The following is an 8,472-nucleotide window of genomic DNA, read 5'->3' on the forward strand; positions in this document are numbered from 1 at the left end:
TAATGAGCAAGGTTTGAGTTCTTGTTTTGTCAGGAAAGACTAAGAAATGGACTGCTTTGGGAGATTGGACGAAAGCAAAGGGACACTTGCACGTTTTTAGACACAAACCTGACTTCAGTGATTTGCAAAATAACTGAAGCAGGCATGGTGGCACATGCCTGCAGTCCCAGCACGCCTGAGGGTGAGGTGAAAGTTATGGGGCCAGCCTGGGCTACAGAGTGAGAGCAGGCCTCAGAAAAACAAAACAAGCAACAAAAGCTATTTCTGTCCTTTGGATTTAGGAGGTCCAAAATTTTCTTGGCGGACTTTGAGTTATATTCCTCATAAGTGGGCTTTTTTTTAAACAGGAACTTCTCGGACATACTTCTTTCCACCTACATGCTCTTATTAACAATCACCTACTTGCGCTTATTAACAACCATCACACAAAGCTTCCCCCTCCCTCCTCAGGGAATTCCCCGCTGCTTGGACCTTATGGATGCTCCCGCCCTATTGCCCCATATTTCTCCCACCCCAGAAGGATCAAATCTTATTAAGATTTGTTTTTATTATTTTTATTTGTGTATCTGTGCGAGTGAATGCCATCTGCGTGCAGGTACCCGTGGAGTTCAGAAGAGGGCGTCGGTTCCATTGTAGCTGGAATTACAGATGGTTGTGAGACACCTGACATGGGTGTTGCGTTACGAACCCGGGTCCTCTGTAAGATCAGCCCTTGCTCTTAAACTCTGAGTCATCTCTCCAGCCCCAGAAGCTGGTTCTTAATCTTATCTATCTCAGATTTTTATCTCTACCCAAAATCATATTCACAACCGCCTATTGAAGTTTCCGATTTAGGTGCCTGGAAGACAGATAGTACAGACTGAAAAAAAATCCAATCTTGACCCCAAAATCTTGATCTTCTGCCTCAGCTCAGGCTTTCTACCTAAATATTTAGTACCACTGTCCAAAAGCAGATACTCTAAGTGAATGTAGTAGATACATAATGTGTCGAATGATATAATAAATACATAATTAAGAAATATACAAATTAAGCAAATATTACTAATGTATAAATATTTCTTGAAGGTCTTGTTTTCAACTATTTTAGGTAAAAACTCGGGAATTGCTAGATCACATGATAATTTTATGTTTAAATTTTCTAGGAACTGCCATGCCAATAGTAGCCACAGCATTGTGTATTCTGTCCAGAGAACAGTGCACAGGATGCCTATTTCCTATCTTCTTTGCCAACACTTAAATGTTTTCTGGTTTTTGACAATAGCCATCCTAATGAGTTTATCTGGGGGGTTGAGTTCCCCTAATGACTAGCTGTGTTGAGAATTGTTCCCTGTGCTTATTGGCCACTAGTACATCTGTTTTGGAGAAATGTCTATTCAAGTCCTTTACCTGCTTCTTGAATCAGGTTGTTGTTTGGATTGTTTCTGAATTGTAGGAATTTTTGATATATTCTGGATATTAATCTTTCTCAGATACATGATTTGCAGATATTCTGTACGTAGCCCTTCTTTCCTTTCCTCCATCCTATTCCCTCCCTCTCTCCATCCTTTTCTTCTTTCTTTCCTTTTTCCTTTATCCAGATTTTGAAGCAGAGTGTAACTATATACCCCAGGCTGGCCATAACCTCACAATCCTCCTGATTCAGTCATGAGTGCTACCTGAGTGCTGAAATTAAAAGCTCATGGCACCATACCTGACTGGGTTGCCTGTTTTTCTGTTAACAATGTCCTTTAATGTTTGAGGAGTACTTCTGACTGTGCAGATCACTGTGGGAACCTGAGAAGCCAGTTTTCCCAAGCTCTAAAATCACCTAAGGCCCTCACTATTCACCTAAAAGCTCCTTAGGAGGAGCCATAGAAGGCATGGGGGCACATGAATCTCTTTTCTTTTTTAAAAAAGAATTAAGTATTTCTTATAGGATCCATTTGATTTAACTTGATGAAGATTAAAAAAAAGTTTTTTTTTTCGTTGTAGCTAGGCTCAATGACACATGCCTTTAGTCCCAGCATTTGAAAGCAGAGTGTGCTGTATAGATTTAGGTGTCAACTTGACACACCTGGGTAGAGGGAGACTCAACTGGAGAATTGGCTCCATTGGACTGGCCTGTGGCCATGTTTGTGGGGGTGTTTTCTTGATTTTTGGGTGATGTAGGAGGGCCCGGCCCACTGTAGGTGGTACTGCCCTTGGGCAGGTTGTTGTGTGTTGTATAAGAAAGCAGAATGAGAATGGGCCAGTAAGAGGCATTCCTTTTAAGTAATTCTGTGGCCTGTACTCCAGCCCCTGCCTCTGGGTTCCTGCCCTGAGTTCCTATTTTGGGCTCCCTTAGTGATGAACTGTGACCCGGGAGATGTAAGCCAAATAAACCCTTTCCTCTCCAAGTTGGTATTGGTCAGAGTATTCTGTCACAGCAATTCAAAAGAAACTAGAACACAGAGACAGGCCAAAAAACTAGCCTGGTCTATATAGTAAGTTCCAGGCCACCTGGAGCTACAGAGATACCGTTTCAAAAAAATTCATTGCATGTAGTCATTGCCGATGGTACTGTGATACATAAGGATGTTTTCATGCTAGTATACATTAGGTTTTTTTGATGATTTTTTCTTTTTTTTCTTTTTTCTGGGAGGGGCCTTTTTGAGACAGGGTCTCCCTGTAGTTCAGCTGGCCTGGAACTTGTTATGTAAACCAGGCAGGCCTTGAACTCATAAAGACCCGCCTGCCTCTGCCTCCCAAGAGCTGGGATTAAAGGTGTGCACTAACATGCCTGGCTTGCTAGTATATATTGTACACTGAGTAGAGTTCCTTCCTCTACCCCCCTTTTCACTACTTCCCTTGTTAAGCCCTTCTCCTTAGGCCCTCCTCTGTGTCCCTGGACCCCTGCCCTTTAGGACTAATGGCTCTTTTCACTTCTGTAAATTGCTTGGCTTAGAAGAACCAAAGGGACAAACTGCACCGACTCCATTCTGGCAGCCCCTCCATTTTACAATGTCTCAGGCTGTTATGAGTTAGAAGCAAGGGCTGTGGTTATAGTTTAGACAAGCCCAGTCATGTAAAGGGGGCCCAGGCAGGTTTGAGGCCTTATAAGGAACAGGGTCCTCTAGCCCTGGAGATAACAGTCAGCACATTCCACAGCCCTGAGGGCAGCACCCACCAATGAGAAGCCTCCAAGACTGTAACCAATCAATTCAAAAGTATGTTGGCATGTGTGGGCTCTTTGGACCAATCAAAATATAACTCTGTCATTCCCCTCCTCCCTTTGTCTGAAACCTATAAACAGCTCCCTCCCCCTACAATTGGGGCTTTCAGATGGGCCTACCACATTAGTTTGGTCTGAGTCGGAGCTTAAGCCAGAATAAAGACTTTGTTCTTGCATGCTCTCTGGACTCCGTGGTAATTCTTGGGGATCCATTCTCTGGGCACAACACCCTCTCCCAACCGTGCCCTTTGTCCCCCAGACAGTGTTGCTTCTACTTCCATGTCATACCTGCGTGATTTCATGTGTCTATACAAAATCTAGAAACAGGGAGAGAAAACATCTGTTTATCTTTCTGCAATTGGTTTAATTTGATTAATATGATGATCCCCAGTCCCACCCACTTTCCCACAAATGACATAACTTTGCTCTTCTTTATGGATGAAAAAAATCCATTGTGGACAAATACCTCACTTTTTAATACATTCCTCTGTTGCTGGACACCTAGGTTGGTTCCATAACTTAGCTATTTGTGAATACTGCTGTGATGTGTTGACATGAAGTCCTTTGGGTAAAAATCCAGGAGTGGCATAACGCGAGCATAGAGCTAGCTAATCTTTTTGTTTTCTGCCCTATCCCCTCACCCCCAGCACAATCCAGAGAGGCTCCTGGAAGAAAACCAGATCAACTAGTGAGGTCACATGAAGACATGAATGGATGCTCACAGGGTTAGGACAGCTGCAGCCACCCTAGAGCCCTATGGGACATCTTTTGGGGCTCAAGAAACAATGAAAGAATACGTGGCACTGCACTGGGCTTCCAGGGAGGGCCCCTTTGACTCCTCTATCCATGAATGCTAGAAACAATAGAGCCTCTACAATTCAGATCTCCAGCCCTGGGGGAATTTTACTAAACACTTCCTTTTGAGGCTCCATAATTCATTTATCCATGGCCAAAGGAGTCCAGACAGCCAGGTTCCTACCCCAGGAATCTTTCCACAGAGACACTGACACAAAAGACCCAAAGTTAAACCTGGCATGGTGGCTCACACCTTTAGTCCCTGCCTCCTTTAGAGGCAGAGGCAGGCAGGTCTCTGTGAGTTCAAGGCCAACCTGGTCTTCATAGCGAGTTCCATGTCAGCTGGGGCTACAGGGAGACCCTGTCTCAAAGACAAAAAAAAGAAAGAAAGAAAAAAAAGGACCCAAAGTTAAGGGTTGAACCCATGGTCTCATGTATGCTGAGCAGGTGCTCCACCGCTGAATCACACCCTAACTCCTAGTACCTCCTTCTTTAATATGAATAGCTAATGACACCCAAATAATTGAGGAAGGTTTCTAACCAAAAAGACAAAGGTCAATATAAACAGAAAAAAACAAAATGAGGTCAGTGGAGAGAGATAATATAAGAAACAGGATAATGAAATTTTTGAAAAGGAACCAACCTATGCATAGTGGCCACAGCTGTAATCCCAGCATTGAAGAGCCTAAGGCAGGAGGATCACAAGGTCAAAGTCAGCCTGAGTTACATAGCAAGGAGCCATGTCAAACAAAAACAATGAAAAAAATTAGACAAAACTTGAATACTCTTTAAGGATAACTGACTGCATCTTTGAATGAGAACAGTACACTGCATGAAAAAAAAAATTCAGAAGACAAAAAGAGTTCCTAGAAATTGAAACATTTCTCTAAATCTAGATATTTGTTTTGCTCTTATATCTAAGAAGCCTGGAAAGAAGAAAACAGCCTTCAAAAGTACATGCAGCAGGCAGGAGTAAGAAGGCTATGTTAGAGACTGGAGAGATGGCTCAGTGATTAAGAGCACTGGATACTCTTGCAGAGGACCCAGGTTTGATTCCCAGCACCCACATGACAGCTATCAACTATCCTAACTCTAGTTCCAGGGGATCGAATGCCCTCTTCTGACCACCTCGAGCATTGCATGACACTGGTGCATTTACATACATGCAAACAATACACTCATACATACACATTAAAAAATAATAATAATAAAATGTTTTTTAAAGGCCATGTCTTTTCCTTAAAAAGACTTCAAGGAGGGCTGGGGATGCAGCCTGGTTGGAAGATATAGCATGCTTGCCAAGCATGTATGAAACCCTGCATTCAATCCCCAGTACCACATAAACCAGGAATGGTACATGCCTACAATCCTAGCACTCAGGAAGTAAAAGGAGTATCATCCTTGGTTACATAGTGAGTTCCAAGTCAGACTTAAATTAAAACAACAACAGCAACAATAAAAAATAAGACTTACAGGACTTTTTTCACTAGGCATTTGCATTTCCACTGACCACCCAGAACTTAGTTACATGGACAAACCTAGCTGCAAGCGAGACTGGGAAGTGGGTTATTCATGACCAAGTAGTCACAAAACAAGGGACTTATTTTTGTTTGTTTGTTTTGTCTTTTTGAGACAGGGTCTCCCTATGGCCCCAGCTGTCCTGGAACTCACTATGTAGACCAGGCTGGCCTTGAACTCACAGAGATCCACCTGCCTCTGCCTCCCAAGTGCTGGGATTAAAGGCCTGCGGCACCATGCCCGGCCAAGGGACTTATTTTTAATTAGAACAAGGAAACTGGTTGTAGAAGACCACTGTATTAGTCACTTTTCTGTTGCTGTCGTAAAACATTATGACCAAAGCAACTTAAGGAAGGATTTTATTCAACTTATTGTTCCAGAAGGATAAGAGTCCATCATGGTAGGGAACATGGCAGCAGAGGAACCAGAGCAGAAAACTGAGCACTCACATTTCCAAGTATACACAGGAAGAAAGAGGAAGACTGGAAGTAGGGCAAAGCTATGAACTCGCAAAGCCTGCTCCCAGTGATGTGCTTCCTCCAGCAAGGCCATGCCTAACAATTCCATGACCTCCCATAACAGCACCACCAACTGGGGACAAGTATTCAAATATTTGGAACCTATGGAGGCCATTTCTCATTCAAATCACCACAACCACAAAAGGATCTGGGACCTAGAAGACAAAATTGATTAAAGCTCTGATAGAGCAAAATAAAAACAGAAGCTTAGAAAATAGGGGAGAAAGAATGAGAAATATTCTAGAAGAGTAGTTTACAAGAGGGAAGGATAACTATTAAATGATACCAAAGACATGTCTCCTAACTGTAGTAGCACTGGACTATAATCTCAGCACTCAGGAGACATGAGGATCAGGAGTTCAAGGCCAGCCTGAGCTATATTGTGAGACCCTGTCTCAAAAACAAACTAACAAACCAACAAGTATCACATATTTTGAGTGAAGAAGGCCTACACAAGTAATAATAATTGTTGAGTTTTAGTTCTGGGCCAAATGCAACTTAAAGCACTATGTTTTGTTCCATTTAATCTTCAAAGTCACGGAATAGGTGCTGTTATAATCACCGCTTTATAAGCAGAGGCAAACCATGCGGCTAGTAGCTAGAACCACTCTGTATTCCTCAAAGAAGGAGTAGATAGAGATACCATACTGATGAGATTACACACATACTAGGAAGGCATGGAGAGATAGACTATATAATTAGTGACAGTTCCCATGTCTGAGGCTCCCAAGCAGATCAAAAGTATCCTGAGTGGGGCAAAAGGTGTGATTGCTTTCAGATTTAATTGTGCTAGAAGCTGAATAAGGGTTTTCATGGTATGCTGGGGCTTGCTTGCAAGATTTGAATTTTGTGGTTAGAAGGGGGCACTCCCTACTGATTATTTGGAGCAAGAGAAGAGGAATAGTGGGGATTGAAAACTGCCAGCACTTAAATATAAAAAATGGAGTCAGAGTCTTCATTACAAGCTCCAATTTAAGTCAGATTTGTACAGCAATAGAGGTAGGAATATTCTGTAAACTTCCAGAGAGAAATTAGTCACATAAAAAAATAATCAACTGGGCTGGGGAGATGGTTTATTCAGTAAAGTGCTCGCTGCAGAAGCATTAAGACCTGGACTCAGATCTGTAGCACCTATGTAAAAAGTCAGGTGTGATAGTGTGTGCCTCCAATCCCAGCCCTGGGAAGGCAGATTCAGGGGGATCCTTAGAACTTGCTGGCCTGCTAGTTTCGCTGAGCTAGTGAATTCTAGGTTCAGTGAGAGATTCTGTCTCAAAAAAAAAAAGAAAAAAAGTTAGCGAGTGATTGAGGAAGACACCTGACATCAACCTGTAGCCTCCACATATACACCTGTGCACCTGTATACCTGCAACATCCACACAAACATGTACACACACAAACAAATCAGAATGACTTGGTAGCATGTACCTGAGATCTCAGCACTCAAAATAGAAGCAGGAAGATCACAGCAAATTTGAGTCTAGCCGCATCAACTTAGCAAGTTCCAAGTCAGCCAGCATTATACACCAAACATTAAAACTTTTTAAATTAAAAAAAACAAAAAGTTGAAAATCACACTTTCCAAAGCCAACACAGGAAGACAGAAACTAGTATGGAAATACTTCCAAAATTCTGAGGTTAATCCTCCTAAGCTACAAATCTATACCTAGCCACTCAATCAATGCCATACAAAAGTAGAATAAAGGCATCTACAGACAAGCAGCATTTCAGGAATTTACCTCTCAGGGACCCTTTATCAGCTGCTACTGCAAAATGTACACCATTATGGTCTATATTTCTAATTTTCCATATTGTGATGTCTGACAAAAAAGTCTGGGTGGGGAACTACCCTTCTTGAGGCTGGCCACACACACACACACACACACACACACACACACACACACGTATTTATTTATTTATTTATGGGGGTGCAGGTATGACCATGTGTTTGGAAGTCAGAGGACAATTTTCAGGAGTCAGTTCTCTCTTTCTACCATATGGGTCTCAGGGATTAAACTCAGGTCATCAGGTTTGTGGCAAGTGCCTTTACCTGCTGAGCCATCTTGCTGGCCCTACCTTTTTAAAAAATTTTATTTTATTTTTTATTTTATTTCATTTTATTTTATTTATTTTATTCACTAGAGGCTGGCTAGTCCTTAAAGACAGCAGTGTACTAGGCTGGAAGCCTACCTTTGACATGCAAACTAACCAGTGTAGAACCCCACTTTATCTGTCCCTTTGCCTCAGGAGGCCATATTTTCTCTGCCTGGATCTTTTTTGAGGCCAGGACAAGGCAACCAGACACCATGCTGATAGCCTAAAGAGCACATAAATAATTAAGTTTGCCATTCCTGAGCTGTTAACCCTGCCTTATCTCAGTAAGAATCTAACCTACAATGTTCTCTTGTTTTGGTCTTCTGCCATATCACCAAAACATTATGCTTTCGCTGTGAC

The sequence above is a fragment of the Nannospalax galili genome, unplaced genomic scaffold (assembly GCF_000622305.1).
Source record: "Nannospalax galili isolate Female #2095 unplaced genomic scaffold, S.galili_v1.0 scaffold389, whole genome shotgun sequence".
Lineage (NCBI taxonomy): Eukaryota > Metazoa > Chordata > Mammalia > Rodentia > Spalacidae > Nannospalax > Nannospalax galili.